The sequence below is a fragment of the Frieseomelitta varia genome, unplaced genomic scaffold (assembly GCF_011392965.1).
Source record: "Frieseomelitta varia isolate USP_RPSP 00005682 unplaced genomic scaffold, Fvar_1.2 scaffold_152, whole genome shotgun sequence".
NCBI lineage: Eukaryota > Metazoa > Arthropoda > Insecta > Hymenoptera > Apidae > Frieseomelitta > Frieseomelitta varia.
Window position 1 is genome coordinate 1,439,601 of NW_025109217.1, and position 16,867 is coordinate 1,456,467.

At 35.1% G+C, this 16,867-nt stretch overlaps 3 protein-coding genes across 5 annotated transcripts in view; 2 read left to right on the forward strand and 1 right to left on the reverse strand.

Annotated features, from left to right (window-relative positions):
* LOC122535267 (protein lap1) overlaps positions 1–4,012 on the forward strand; it is an 85,265-nt gene extending 81,253 nt beyond the window's left edge. Inside the window, exons 12-13 of the transcript XR_006308126.1 lie at positions 3,792–3,908; positions 3,980–4,012. The gene's annotated coding sequence lies outside the window, so the exon portion shown is untranslated. The remainder of the gene's footprint in view (positions 1–3,791; positions 3,909–3,979) is intronic.
* LOC122535380 (cysteine protease ATG4D) overlaps positions 1–16,867 on the forward strand; it is a 106,795-nt gene that overhangs the window by 69,650 nt on the left and 20,278 nt on the right. The gene's annotated exons all lie outside the window — the stretch shown is intronic.
* LOC122535312 (metabotropic glutamate receptor) overlaps positions 1–16,867 on the reverse strand; it is a 75,691-nt gene that overhangs the window by 53,641 nt on the left and 5,183 nt on the right. The gene's annotated exons all lie outside the window — the stretch shown is intronic.

Here is a 16,867-nt window from a genome sequence, read left to right on the forward strand (position 1 = left end):
TTTTTTTAATTGCAATTTTCAAACTCGTTTCCTTTCGCACCAAGTCATTTAGCGCGTCCCGTCGTTTCAATCTAAACTCGAACGAAAGAGGAACTGGCCATTTTCCACCTTCGGCCTCTCTCATCGTCTGCCGCGAATCGAGTTTGTCCCGCCGGCCTCGAAATTTCGACTGCCGATCGAGAGAGGGAGAGGCTGGACTCTTCCTCCTTTCCCCTCCGCCGTTGAATATTCCGTCGTTTGAATATTCACACGCGTGTTTTCGTATCCCGGCTCGCTCGATGTACTTTCTCCTCGCGCGGAACCTCCGAACCGTTTCTCTATAACACCACCCCTTTCTCTCTGCCTCTCCGTCCGTCTCTCCCTCTCCCCGTGTTCTCTCGTCTGTCTGTGCTCCGGCTTTAAATAAAAAGGGAGTATCTTCCCGTTTTTCCCCGCTTAGAGTATCGACCGAGCGTAGGTGCAGCTCGCAAGCACTCGGAGGGATATTTACCCGGAGCTTTCACAACGATTCCAGCTGCCTCCCCGATATTCGCGCCTATCCCGCCCTTTCAATTTGGATACATCGATTTTCCCCTCTCCCCCCGTTTTTCCCCCCTGGTCCCGCCCTCGGCCAGCTCCCGAAAACCCTTTCTTCCTTATTAACGAAACCTGACCAAAGCGAATTGAACAGAAACGGGAGTCTCGTCTCGATCGAGAAGGAAAATGTGGCACGAGCGAGGAAATCTCGAACCCTTTAGGGCGTGCTTAGCACGTCGAGTATTGTACGGATAGTACCATTCGCCTGAAATATTTAAAACGATCGGCTTTGCTTACTGGAGGTATGATTGGAGAGGATAACGCGTTGATATATGTGTAGAGATGTAATATGAATAATGTTTATGCAATATAATGATGTATACGTGTATCATAATGGCACATGTGTAGAGATGTAATACAAGAAATGTTTATTTAATGAAAATTATGATAGTAGAATAACAAATAATTAATCGAGAGAAATTACTTTAATTAACAACTCAAATAAACTCTTTTAGCAACACAATTGACATTTTTTCACAGTTCTCTTTCAACGCTCTCTCACTACTATGGTCTTTTTTTAAAAAAGAAAAGCGCCTACGTTGGACTTCCTGTACGGATGGTACCATTCGCCTAAAATATTTAAAATGATCGGCTTTGCTTACTGGAGGTATGATTGAAGAGGATAACGCGTTGATATATGTGTAGAAATGTAATATGAATAATGTTTATGCAATATAATGATATATACGTGTATCATAATGGCACATGTGTAGAGATGTAATACAAGAAATGTTTATTTAATGAAAATAGTAGGACAACCAATAATTAAACGAGAGAAATTACTCAAATTAACTCTTTTAACAACACAATTGACACTTTTGAACAGTTCTCTTTCAACGCTCTCTCACGACTATGGTCTTTTTTAAAAAAGAAAAGCGCCTACGTTGGACTTCGCGCATTCATATTTTATCACATTTCTGATATGACCGACAAACCGGCCATCTGTTATATTTAAACATAACTGAAATAATAACTACAGATTAATTATAATAACCGATAACCGACACTACGTATGTGAATGATTGTATCAAGAGTGTTTAGTACATACTGGAGCACTGTGCATGGTATTTTGTAATCGAATACCTTCTAAAGTGTTAAAATTGTGGTTCTTAAAATTATGCGCTGTGATTTCAAAGCACAGAATTTATTGCAAAGAGGAAACATTTGTAACAAGCTCGTGCCGTTATACACAAAAATTGGAGCGAGCAAAAAAGTGTCTTAAGTTGATTGAAACAGGACGAACAATATACTACACTAATTATAACACCGATAGCGATTACTTCTTTCTCAACATAAAGAACAAGTGTCGCAATATATTGAATAATTATGTCAGAAGATACATGTTCGATCTTCTGAACGTTCAGAGATTGTGCAAAATATTTCATAATCAATAATAAAATGGTTCACTTGCTAGAGGTTTAAAGAAGATTTATTAATTATGTCAAAGGATATACTCTCCGAGGTTTAACTCTCTGAATTATTTCATTCGTTGTATCGTGCAAAATATTTTATAATCAATAATATTTAGCTGTTGATTATATGATCATAATTAATTGAAAGAATACTGTTCACCAGTAGGTAGTTAGTTTTGGCCGAATTGTTATCTATTATATAAAACGATATGAAGGATCAAAGTTGTATAGTTTAAAAAAAAAAAAAAAATGAGCAATCGTTGTAGGACATGGATTTCTTTCTAAAAAAATATTCTGGGTAACCTGTGGTAATTCATCTCTGTGCCTAAATTTAACCCGAACATTTACGAATGTATATTTTAGAGTTTCACAGATATTTTGTTCGCGTTTTGGTAATTCTGGACCACCATACTTAGGGCTCTTATTTTATAGCGCTTGCAATTAATTCATAATGCTCGGAACTTGGTGTTTATGTTTAGTGACCAACAATTTTTCTAAATTCGCGCTTGGAGCAACCTTAAATGGAAAGAAATAAACTCTAATAACAAAAATAAAGAATGGATCACCGAAGAACAAACTTGAAAATAACACGCTTAGCTTACAATTAATTAATTAATAATTCTTAAATTATTCAAGAAGCAATTAATCTTTTAATGTTGACGCAACAGTTTCGCGATTTTTGTCCAATTTTATTTTTCTACGACCGTAATTAAAGAAATCCAGATGGAAACAAGAAATCAACCTCCAGGCGTCTTTTGACGTTAAAAAAAAAAAAAAAAAAATACAAGATAGATCGGGAATAACTCAAGAATAAAACGCTGATTCCTTTATTTTGAAGAGATGTCGAGCAAAGATTTTCAACTTGTGAATTTCCTTTGTTCGTCGAAAAAATATTTATGTTTACAATGTTACAAAGCTTTTCTTTCCTCTCTTTTATTACACACTGTAAGTCAAAGTGAAAGGGAACTCGTTCCAAATAATATGTAAATAAATAAATAAATAACACACTGTTATTTCAAACTTGCCTGCCATTCTGTTTTCCGATAGATCGCTTTGACGTGCGTCGATTGGGTCCCAGGGTAATTCGAAACAATGCAAAAGAGTTTCAGCTTCTCATGGAATCCCTCAGTTAAATTGCTAAATAATTCTGAGTAGGTCGGATTTGGCGCGATTTCGGTCGAGCGCATTAGCCTCGACTACTGGGGGGAGGAAAATCTTGGGGCTTTCCGGTTTAGGCGATTCGTCAGAGTGGATCAGAGCGCGTGAAAAACTCGTCGGAAACGGCTCGGAATAACTGTTTCCTGCTCCCGTCTTTCGTCTCCCCAAGCCGGGAAAAAATGAAGTTTAAAAATGAATCGGCGAGTTGACGGACAATACACGTTGCAAGAATCACATTTTGAGATATTTGAAAGAGTAGGACAATGAGCCTACTTTTTAACTAAATTTAAATTAATTATTTTAGGATTTAATTCCTGTGTGTCGTCTCGATGTTATGGTTTTTATAGTGTTACTGTAAGAGTGACATTTTTGTGTCACTAGATGATCATTGACTGTAACGCAGTAATTAATTATAATTATAGAAATAAATAATTATATTATAATTATATAATATAATATTATTATAATATATAATATAATATTATAATTATATAATATAATAAATAATTATATTATAATTATATTAATAGATAATTATAAATTATGTTACTAGATTAATAGTATAATAAATAAATTATATAACTAGATTAATAGTATAATGTAATGTACAATTATGATACAAATTAATATAAAATAAACTTTCAGATCCTGAGTCGAAATGAGAACGAAATAAAAACACGAGTATCCGCTACTTCTGAACGGATGTTCTGCGTCGACAAAACGAACAGTCTGTATTCTTGGTCACCCTATAGGTAGAATAAGGTATGAGAAACGTGCACTTAACTTATTAAGGGCCAACGTTGCGTTAACGCTGTACTGTAATCTTTTTCCAGGCAATTTAGATTATTAAATTCTACTTTCTGCAACCGTGGATTATAGAATAATTTGCTCAATACTTTATTTTCTCTCTATCCTCTACAAAATTTTCTTCAAGGAGTTTGAATGAAGAAATTTTTAGTCTTCGTGTTGAAAACATTCTATTTAGAAGTTCATTATTTTATTTCATAGTTAATTACTTTATTTTTATTGTCTATTTTGTTCTATTTATAGCAATTAATTATTTTACTTTTATATATATATATTTTATTAATAATTTTATAATATTTTATTTTATACAATTTATATTTATATTTATATATTTAAAATTTTATTTTATTTATTTAATTATTTTATTTAATATATATATATTATTTTATTTTATTTTATTTTATATATATATATATACATGTTTTATTTTTTACTATTTCATTCTTCAAAATTGGAGAGTTCAGTGTAAGTTCAATAATATTTGGAACAAATGAGATAAATTCAAGTAAACAAAATACTTCAAGAGAAAGTCCCAAGCATTTTCACAGCACGCTTCAAAACAAAATGTGCTGTTACCACTTTTCAAAACTTATCCAACTAAAACTGGAAAGCTCGTTTTGAAAGTTTTATTTTTTCAAGTGCACGCGCGTAATTCGAAATAAGATAGATTGTCATCGCTGCTGTCTGTTAGAATCAAAAAAATCAATTGTCAGATGAACCGAAGCAACCAAACCTGTTGGCCCCGATCCTCCTACAAATTATTCCATTTACGTTCTCCAATAATGGCACCCATTACGCTCCTTTTACCTGTTGTTTCAGCGATACATTGCCCCTAACTGTTCAACCATCGGATCCCCCAGTCCATTATTTTCCCGCCACGAATTTCCGAACGAAATTCACCCTCGTTTTCCCGTCTGTGTCACGAACAACGCCAGATGTTCTTTTCCCACGAGAGATATACCGTGTAAGAGAGACACGGAGAGACGAGCGAGACGGCGGAGAAAAGATTTCCCGCGGAAAGCAATCTCGATTGCTCGCGTATATCTTCGAGGCCCGAATACGGAGACTTACCTAACCCCGGTATCGTCGTCCGTGTGTATGCACGTTTCTGTTTCGCGTACGTGCACGTGTGTATGTAGGACGTGCGCGCATTAGTAGTTTCCTGGGCAATCACGGGCCGGAAGTTGCCCGCAAAATTATTAGTCCGAAAACCGGATACACAAGGCTCGATACATGCATGCACGTGGAACGTCGCGTCGTGGCGAACGGATACTCGGGAAGTTCACGGAGGTCCTCGGCAGTTCAACAAGTTCTGCAGGACCGGAAGGAAAAATCGCCGAAGGACTCCGATGGAATTTCGAACGATGCGATGGGGATAGAGGAATTTTTGGGCCGTTCTAAACGTTGAACGACTTTTAACCCTCTTCGTATCTTATTTTATATATATATTTCTTTTTAATGTTAATTTTTTTATATGTTTTAATATAATATTAATTTTTTAAATTATATATTTTATAATATAATATAATATTAATTTTTTAAATTATATATTTTATAATATAATATAATATTAATTTTTTAAATTATATATTTTATAATATAATATAATATTAATTTTTTAAATTATATATTTTATAATATAATATAATATTAATTTTTTAAATTATATATTTTATAATATAATATAATATTAATTTTTTAAATTATATATTTTATAATATAATATAATATTAATTTTTTAAATTATATATTTTATAATATNTTTTATATTTAATATATAATTTAAAAGTATATATTTTATATTTAATATATAATTTAAAAGTATATATTTTATATTTAATATATAATTTAAAAGTATATATTTTATATTTAATATATAATTTAAAAGTATATATTTTATATTTAATATATAATTTAAAAGTATATATTTTATATTTAATATTTAATTTAAAAGTATATATTTTATATTTAATATTTAATTTAAAAGTATACGTCGCGCAGCGGGTGGATTAAGTAAAGATACTCTTCTTCTCGAAAATTCTGTAAATTATCATAGTATTTATAGTGAAAGTTCGACCATCGAAACGCTGATTATCCGAAACATCGATTGTTTATATTTTAGAACACATACTTTTATTTTCTTGCCTATGTGAGTTGCTTACATACAGATTTCATTTGTATCACGTGTATTAAAAAGAAAGAAGACGAGTGGTGTTGAAATTAAAAGATAAATTAAATATTATTGAACGTTTGAAAAAAGATGAAACTACGTCATATTAATCACAGAACATAATGAATTAGAAAAGTTAGAAAATTGTCAATTTAATATGGTGAAAATACGTCTGATTAATCACAGAACATAATGAATTAGAAAAGTTAGAAAATTGTCAATTTAATATGAAAATAGTGAGAATGAGTATCGTTAAAATTGCAATATAACTCAGGTAATAAAAGGAATTTTCCCCTTTGAAGATTGAAAGTAGCAAATGATGATGAATTAAATCCAGCTGTGTACGTACAAATGAATCTTACATTAATTCAAGAGAAAGCTTTTGAATTGCATAGCAGGTTAAGGAGATTCAAGGCATCTACTGATCATTAGACATGCATTCTTTTACGTAATAATCATTTATATTTGAGAACTATTTAACTTCTGGTTGATTTATAACATTTATTCGACCGGGTCTGTCTTCCAATTAATAATCGACATTCTTCTCTGTAAAAATGTTTTTCACGATTGAATCTACAATGGACTCAAAGATTGAAGAAACCTCGCGTATTATAATATTTTAATAATCCGAGAATTTCTTAATTTAATTTGAATTTAATTTAAAGAAAATTAAAAGTACCATAGAATTTACCAATTAACTTAAAGTTTTTTTATCTTCTCTTTATTTTCTTATAATTGAAAAAATTAACGCATTGATAGTTACGAAATTTCTTAGTCACCACAGCCGGTACATTTATTAAAATTTTTCAAAAAAGTTATAAGTCGGTCATTTTGATCATTTTGGTAGTTTCTGGTGTTAAAATATGTTGAATAAATATATCAAAATACGCTTAAAGATGACTAGTTAATTATTAATTTGTTGCATATTTCTCTGATATTAAACTTTTATATAATAATAATCGTAGTGAGCGCTCAAAGAGTTATGATAACAATCGGGATGGAATTTCCCGATACATTGTCGTAAATTTTTAATCCTTGAGATGCGAGAGAACGTGGTATTGGAAATTGTAAATAGAGATGTTAAATTAACGTAAACCGATAGCAGGGTGTAGAGTATTGAAAAAAAAAAATTGAGCAACATAATACAATCGCGATAGAATTACACGGTGTGTCGATCAGAGGATAAAATCAGCCTCAGAAACTTCGTTAAGCGGTGGTGTTGATTGCAAAATATTGATAATTTTGTACAAAAATTGATTACAATAATACAAACGTCACGAAATTCTGTATCGATTCGATTAAATGGTGCAATATGACAATAATAATTTGTTACTTCGAATGACTCAACGCGTAATGATTCACATTGATATGAATCTTAATCTTGGTGTTGGTTGATCAATTCCTTAAATGAACGGAAATGAGAAATTTTTATGACGATACTGATTGGAGAACGTCAATAATTTATCAAATACGGATTTTCATATAGATTCATATTTTTGAAAGTTTAAATTAAAAGAAAAGAAAAATGTCAAATGTTAGAGAAAGCTCTGTTTTAGACATTTTATAATAAATATTTTTTTATGCCACTTGAATTCTGTGTAATTTCGCGCTGTACGAAAATCCAATAATTTAAATGCAGGAAATAAAAAAAAAAGAATGTGCGTTGTTTGTAATTTCAAAAATTTGAAATTACAGACACATTGAGTGAAATTTCCGAGAAATGCACAGAAGTCTGTAAAAGACTTTAATAATTGAATACAGAAAATTAAATTTTTTAAATTATGCAGATTCATATACTTGTTTCTGACAGGCTGTGATTTACAAATTTACGTACAAAAAAGTTCAAAATTACTTCATTCCTTCTTAGGAGAATTGAAATTATGTCAAGGTGAAATTTATTTTTATAAAATGCTAATTAAAAAATTGAAATATCAAAGATTATGAGATAGTTCTATCATTTAAAAAGAGTTATCAAGTTGAAGATAAGATGGTGATTCTTTTTTTTTTATTAATTCTAGTGATAATGTTTTAAATAACTTCAAGATACTAAAAAAATAATCTATTAATGAAAAAAACAATTTTTATTTCATATGACATATCTGACGTGCATATTACAATTAATGGAAGATGTTTTGGACACACATTTTGGAAACACATTCTGACAAAATTGCAGAGTGCACATTGCAAAACAGTGCAAATAGTAAATACATATGGTAGATGCAATCATGATCAAAAGTGTAATCGTTTTATGATTAATGTGATTATCATTATATTACAAATTAATTATAACCTTTGATCGGAATAATTTTTACTATTCCCCTTATTCATTAATCCGTGATTATTTCATAATCGGTAATCATAATTAATATCCTGATTAATCATAATCGTTAATTATTATTATTCAAATTGTCGTTTCGCCCAATTCTGATACCAAATAATTACGAAGACAAATAATATTGTAACACATTGCACTAATTTGAATATAGCCACGAAACTAAAGTTCCCATGTATTTAATGGATTTACACAGGAGTAATTGCCGAAGAATAACTCCAATTTTCTCTAAATGAAGAGTACCTTCGAATGTTGAAAACGAGAGATCCTATTTGTTACAATAATCGGGTAACATCGTCATTCTGTCTGTCCTTTTTAGCTACACTCTGTTGTTTCTTGCTCGAATTAGTTTCATTCAAAAGATAGTTGGAAACAAACGGATGCATTGTTACCTCGCAGAGCATTGTTTCCGGCAATTCTGGGGTTTATGCTACCTCCTCCTCCTCCTCCCCCCCCCCCCATCAACGAAACAGTTGCAATAATTTCATTGGCAAGTAATAGGGAAACAAACATATGTTGTGACAATATATAAAATTGTCACATAAATAAATAAACATATGTCAATAAACATATTTTAATGACATATAAATAAATAAACATATGTCAGTAAACATATTTTGATGACAATATATAAAATTGTCATATAAATGAAATTATTTTTTTGTGAAATAAAAAAAATAAATATATATCTTTAGAAATTATATGTTTGTCGTGTTTATTTGCATCTAGTTTTTTTTTTTTTTTTTTTTTTTTAAGTAAATTTGACTCGTTTCTTTGAACGAAAGAAATAAGAACGAACGTAGAGTTTTAAATCAAATTTTCCAACCGGTCGTTGGTGCCAACGTTTAATATTAATAAAGATACTGTTCAAAATGCAAGCATTGACTAGCTGCAGCTAGGTATATTTGGTACACTATAGCTACGATTTTGAGGAAAACGAGAGTGAAAATTTTTTTGTTCCACTGGAACAAAAGCAAACAAATCTTTCAAAGAATTCTTTTTCTTGTTGTCAGTTTATCCATCCTCTGCACGTTCTCAAAATTCTACATTTAAATTTGGAACACTATGTACCACGTGCTATCTTATTAGAGCAAAAATGACAATTATCGCAAAAGTTGTCACGAAAAAGAATTAACAACTGAAAATTATCTAAGATATTGATCTGAAAATGTAAAGAAAATTTTCCGAAAAGCTGCACGATTAAAGATTTAAACGTATTTAAATTTCTGCTTACAAATAACAATTACGAGCGAACGAACATTTTTTTTCTCGTTGCCGATAATCATGATCGATGATGGGAAATTCTATTTCGGTTGCTCATGGCAGTGATCGATGGGAAAAATTTATTTCGGTTGCTTATAACGAGTTGTCGGCGAGGAAAATTCTATTTCAGTTGCTTATAACAGTTATCGATGAGGGGAAACTCCATTCCGATCGCTGATAATGTAAAATATAAAGTATTGCTCTGCAATCGTCAGCAACCGTATTGACATTAGAATTACCAAAACGATCTATAATTTGTCAAAATATAATTGTATCTTTGATGATTTGGACAATATTTATAAAATATATGAATGAAAGTTTGTTGTCCTCTGTTGTATTGTAAACATTTCACCATTCATTTTGCACTCTAATTTCTACGATACAATCTTTATGCTTTATTGTTAGTCGTCGATAAACATTTCAAAAATCGTGGAATTAGATACTTTCTGATATAAATCTCGCCAAAAATTAGCAAACAAAATTTTCGAGCCATCGAAAATAAATTTCCCTAATCGATAATTATAACGCTATGGATGGAGCTACTATCATTTATAAAAACCCTGGATTTTTCTTGAAACTCGGCACTCAGTATTGCACATACATAAGTGGCATAAATGTGTGATGTAACAGCTCGTTCGAACTGCATTTGCTTCTAACGCTGGGTCCACAATGAAGAGAATTGCTCGCGAGCAGTTCGCATCGAATCCACGCTGCTTGTTGGCGAACAGCTCGCAGTTCCAAGGCTTGCGGGCAGGTTTGTTGTAGACGTTGCTTGCGTGCACAAGCTTCAAGTTTCCAAACAGATTCTTTGATGTTTGCCAACGCTGTTCGCCAGCAGCAGTGTGGACGCGGCATAATGCGTCACTTGAAAATCGCTTCCAGAAAAACAAATGCATCGCTGTCCATTGTTTCGGTATAGATGCGTTTGACACACACGTCATCGAACACGCAACGCATATATAGTATAAGAAAACCAACAACAAAAAGCTCCGGATCACTAGAGAAAATCTCGGGCGTCCCAAAACGGGACCGTCCTAAAAACCAGGACAAATCCGAGGAAACCCGGACGAGTGGCAGTCCTAATTCTATATAGGATCCCCGAAAGCAATATTTTTGTTCCAAATCTGTCACTACGGGGTGATTTTGGTTTGAAGCGTCATTCTTCACGGAAATTTTGACAAGACGTGCATATGTAAAATCGTGAGAGAAAGTTTTATGCAGAACTTTGATATAAATTGCATTTACATGAAATTATGTGTAACATAATATTTTAAAATGTCTAATATTTTATAATATTCTTTATAATATATTTTTATTTTATAAAATATATTTTATATAATATTATATAACATATGTTATATTTTATATTTATATTTTATATAATATTATATAATATATTATATATTTTATATTTATATTTTATATAATATTATATAATATATATTTTATATTTATATTTTATATATTATATAATATTTTATATTTATTTGCAATAAATCAGTGCTTCCCGACTCTTTCCAAGATTATAACTATTTTTCAACCTCTTGCGCTTGCCACGCACATCGAGAATTTTTTGTCCCAAAGTTGCAATATTTTCTTAGTTTCAAGTATATATTCAAGTAAAACAAAGTAGGCAAAACAAATAATAAATTTCTCAATAATATTTATCCAGTGATATCATACCGAGTTCAAAAAGAAAGCGAATTACTGTATATGGTTTGGTCGCTCGTTATGGTCCGCAATCAGTTGCCAGCGCAAGTGGTTAAAATAACCAAGCAGTTTGTAAGCCTTGCGTTAAGATAAAAAAAAAAAGAAAGTATTTTTAGTAAAATAAAGCAAACTGTTAAAAAATAATGTTGCGTTGTTAATAGGATATAGCAACGGAGTTCTACATTACAACAAATAGGTATTAAAAACGTTTCAACTAGAAATAGCGTCTGCGACCGTCGAGGAAACATTTCGCGACTCCCGTGGGGATTGTGATTTACAGCAATAAATGAAGTTTCGCTGTACCAAAATTTGTAATTAACTTTAAACGGTACCCAATTTATTCTGATTTCCCTTGGGGGAAACATAGATCTACAGATCTTATGATTTTACTATCCCAACTTAAAAATTCGCATTATTATTTTAATCTTCTCCTACTCGTATACACATGTTTTTATGTACATTTTATCCTTCCAATACAAATGTCAAATTTATTAATTACACTGTTTATTATTACTTTATTATTTATATTTTATTGTGTTATTTATTACTTTATTATTATTTATTATTTATTATTTATTATTACTTTATTTATTAATTACACTATTAACCTTGTTCTACAATTTTTTTTCTTTTTAATCTTCTTAAACAGGCGCTAATTGTTGGCGGTAAAATTTTGTTTTGTACAAACTGGCTGAGACTGAGCCTCTCAAATATACTAAATACAGAGTGCATTTACATATGTCAGATTTGTTAAAAAATTGTAAAAATACACGAAGTACAATACTCGTTATAATATTTAAAGTATGAAAGTCACTTTCGTTTAGATTCTGTGTGTAACAATATGCAGAAAAATTCGAATTTGCGCAAACACTCGCTAATCGTAATTAATCTACTTCTATTATCCTTATCCACTGTTTCTATTACCTAAAGAAAAAACAAAAAAATAATAAAAATAAAAATAAGATACGGAGAAAATTAATGAGCTTCTATTATCCAAACGACATTCTGCTGTACTATATATAATTTCTTCACTTTTCCATAACCGTGAAACAATCGCGGGAGTTGCGTTTCCCGTGCGAAATAGTCAGCATCGAATTTTCAAGGGAAACTGGCTCACGTTTGGAAGATCGTTTGAGGATTAGCAGCCGCTTTCATGGCTGAAGTGCGCAGGATTAAATATTCCTTAGACCCGCTGGTTTTACCCTGCAAACGTCGGAATCTGTATATTGAGTCAAGTAAATCGGGTTCCCCGTGATTTGATATTCTTGAGGCTTGTTCCCGTTTCCCTATCATCCTGTAAACCGGGATAGAACCTTCTAAAATTATAATGTCCGCGCCGAATAGCTAACGAGCTCTATTAGAATCGCTGACAAAACTGTCCCACTTACAGTTCGCAAAATAACATACCAATCGTTCGTAACCTCGAGTTATTCCATCGAATAAGCATCGTTGAATCGTTCATCTGTGTTCCCTCGATAGACGTACGAGATACGGTACAGTACGAATGAAATTGATTCAAGCGAGAACAGTGGAGATGCACGAAGAAGAATCTGTTCGACGAGAGCCTAAATGAACAGCTCGTCTCGTTTGCCGCCAGGAATTTGCTAATTTGCTCACGTAGCGTGAACGATTGAAGTGCGTGAAGCAGAACGGTTAAGTCATTGCTCGATAAACGTCAGGTATCTGTTGCATACAAAGTCTGGCTATAGTTCAACGATTGTTGAACCAATGAATCGGTGGCACGTTCCAAACGCGTGCGACTCGTCCTGTGCGTCACGATTGATTATCAGTGTCGCGACAACAGTTGAACGAAGAGAAATTAAGTCGTGTGAAATTGAAAATCGAGATCTTTCAGACCAAATATCGACCTCGAGTTGATTAAGGGGGTATTCTAGTGCGTGGTGCGTGTTCTTTTTAACTTTGTTAGGGAATTTTTCGCAAAGAAACTATTATACCTTTTACAGTCAAATTGACAAGGTTTATTTGTACGTATTTCAACGACGTTTCGAAATTTTCTGAGACAGAAACAGTTAAAGTTAGTGGCACTGCGTATTCTCAAACATAGGTGGTCTGACGGTGTCCATGATTCCGGCCACTCTGCTTGTCGGAAATAAGAAAAACGTGAATGTTCCTTAATCAGTATGAGTTTGGCTATACCAAAACAAAAGAAAAAAGTCGGTAATTAAAAAAGTTGGCGATACTTTGACGTTCGATTATCGATTTTTGCATGTTTTTGTTAAATTTTCGGATGCCTGAAAAAATATAAAAAATAAAATTTTTCGGTTGATTCTGGCAGGGACTATAGTCACACATGTACTAAATGCGTACATAAAATAAAATTTTGAGTCAATTGGTCAAGTAGATTTTGAGATCATCACGGACACCGTTCTGAGAAACATAGTTTTCAGAAAAATGCCTTTAAAGTTTAGTATCGCTTCAAACAACCATAACTTCGTTAATTTCAAGAGTTCACGCGTAACGTGATACAGAGATTCATTTTCGAAACTATGTCCTTTAAGAATATACAAAAAAGAGAAAAAGAAAAGTCGATTTTTTTCAAAAGTTGTTCGAGAAATCGTGCGTGCACGTTCGATCTAGGATAGGGACTCGATTTATCCATCCGGAGAGCAAACAATTCACGTAATCGAGATCCGTACGATAAAAGTTTCACCGATTTCCCGTGTCCGCGATTTTTCGCTTTTGGGACGAGTGAGTTTCGATCAGCGATAGTTGGTTTAATCGGGCACTAATTAAAATTTCAAATCGCTCGGATACACGTGATTCATAGGAGGAGAGGGTTCCGGCTGTAATGGCTCGCATGCGGATAAATGATGCGAACGGGAACGGGCTCGGTTTAATCGGTGCACTAATCAAAATTTCGTTCGAATAAATGGAGTTCCATTACACCGTTTCACCGTTTCGCTGAAAAACATCTTCTCTCTCACCCTCCATTGGCAAAAGCGGACCTGACCGCTTCGAGTTCGAAACGGCCGCGTTTCTATCCGTGCGATATAGATAGCCGATTCCGAGTATAAACTTTCGTCTTCCTCTCGTTCCGTTCGTTGATTAAAGGCTATTACTTACTCGGTAGTCGTACAAGCTCCGCGAGTCTCGGCGCCCGTTTTCTTTGAACGCGAAGCGAGAACTCTACTTCTCTATTTCTTCCACCGATTTCTTCGCCCCCCTTTTCTTCCGCTGTTCGCCACGAGTCGATCTTCCTCCAGTCCACTTGCACCTTTTCTCTCCTCTCTCCTTCTTTCCCATTCACCGCCTTCCGTTTCGATCGTTCAGTTTTCTTCCGTTCTCTCGTGTCTCCACCTCCTCTTTTTCTCACATCACATTCGCCGGTACCCTACCCATCCCCGTTCTCGCTTTCAGCCCCGCACTCTGCACTTGGCAACCCTCCACGCTATCAACCGTCCTTCTCTAGGCCACCGACGTTGAACCCACCCCCGACGACGACCTCTTGAAAACTCGCTACACGCGCAACACTTTACCAAATGAGTTCTAATTCATGCCACGTTTCTTCCCTCTCCCCTCTGCTCGTTCTCTCTCTTACTCTTTCACATACACACACAAACACACACATACTCTCTTTCTCTCTCTCGTTCTACGTCGTCTCTTCCTTCGTCTCGCCCCCTTTTTCTTTGAAGTCTCCTAGACACTCTGCTATACTCCTCGACTTCCCGCTTCTTCCACTCATCGACGAAGCTGCTGTTCATTTAGCGGTTCCATCCCTCCGCAGTGTGTTTCGTCGCTCGCTCACCCTCCACTCGCTTTTCGTACGCGCGCACGTTTATGAATCGCGTTCGGCACGGGGCCATCGGTCGACTCGAAGACACCCTTTCCTTCGTGATTAATTCTCCGCTGTTTTTAGTTCTTCGTCATTATTTCCTTGGTCGTATCTTCCATTATTTCATCGGTCGACTCGAAGACACCCTTTTCTTCGTGATTAATTCTCCGCTGTTTTTAGTTCTTCGTCATTATTTCCTTGGTCGTATGTTCCTATGGTTTATCTGCTCGTTCTTAACAGACGACAACATAGTTGCAGTGCCAACTATGTTGTAACTGACTATAAGCTATACGCGTACATGTTAACCGTGTCAAACTATATGTATGTACGTGAGTGCGATGACGACATTCAAGGACTTACTTTGTACATATTATACACGAAGAAAGTCTCGCAAAGAATAAAGCTAGTAACACTAAACACGTGTCTCCGAAATCAGAAATTCAGTTCAGACAGATGTTAAAAGTAAAACTTTTAAAAACTAATATTCCACTGTCCCAAATGAATGAATTACAACGCTGACTCGTTCTCTCTCGTTCTTCTCTCCCCAAGAAGATGAGATGTCAGTGGAATGTCACGTGTGATTTTAGAACGTGAGGAAGATGTGACACGCCAGTGCCAGGAGGTTAACTGCACCCAAGTTTCTTCCACCGATTCCACTAATTTCCTCAGCGTCTGGTGTATCGAGACGGATCTCGAGAGGAACCGCGATAGCAACTGGAAGACTCTCGCGACTCTAGAACAACGCTCGACAAAGGATTAGCCGACGCGATTCCCCAATCGCTCTCCAGCTCGCGGATCGATATCGAATCCGCCGTGTAACGCGGTTAAGATTCGTCTCGCGGTTATTTTGATCTCGCAACGTTCCCGGGACCGAGACGTTGCCAGGTGTTCCCTCCCCCTCTCTCTGGGAGCAGCGATGAAAAAAATCACGCGAGTATCGAAGCCACGGGGCTCGGCTCTTTCGTTCTTCGCGGTCTACCAGGCTACGGGCCCGTAGATAGTCCGTGAATCATCGTGGTTTCCATGGTTAACATGGTTCAGAATCCGAGCAATTTCTGGAACGTCGTCAATCCAGTCGTCGAATGCGGCAACGGTGTTTAGCGGAGGAAACTGGGAAGGCTGCATCCGCGAGGAAAACGGAATCTCTCCTCCTCGTCTCGGTGGCTCTGTTTGCCTCGCGATAGCGAATCAATAGCGAGAGCCACGCCGTTCCCTCGGCTTCGCTCTCATTATTCGCGAAACCGAGTCTTCGACTTCTGTCTTCGACCTTGCCTCTCCGTAATAATCGTGCCGAGGCGACGTCTCGCGCCGTCTCTGTCTCTGTCTCCGTTTCGCCGACCCGTGGAAACGTCGGGGTTGTTTCTTCTTCGTTCGCCACCTAACTCCCTCTCCCACCTCTTGACGCCTGGCGCGCGACAACCCCGGTTCTCAGGACCGCCCTCGGGAAATTTCGTTCGCTCGTCGCCTTCTGACACACATTCGGCCCCGGCTATCGCGTGTCCGCGAGCAACAAAAACAAATCAATATCCCCCTCCCTCCCCCCACTGTCTCTCTGTCTATCTATCTGTCTGTCTGTCTGTCTGTCTGTCTGTCTGTCTGTCTCTCTCTCTCTCTCTCTCTCTCTCTCTCTCTCTCTCTCTCTCTCT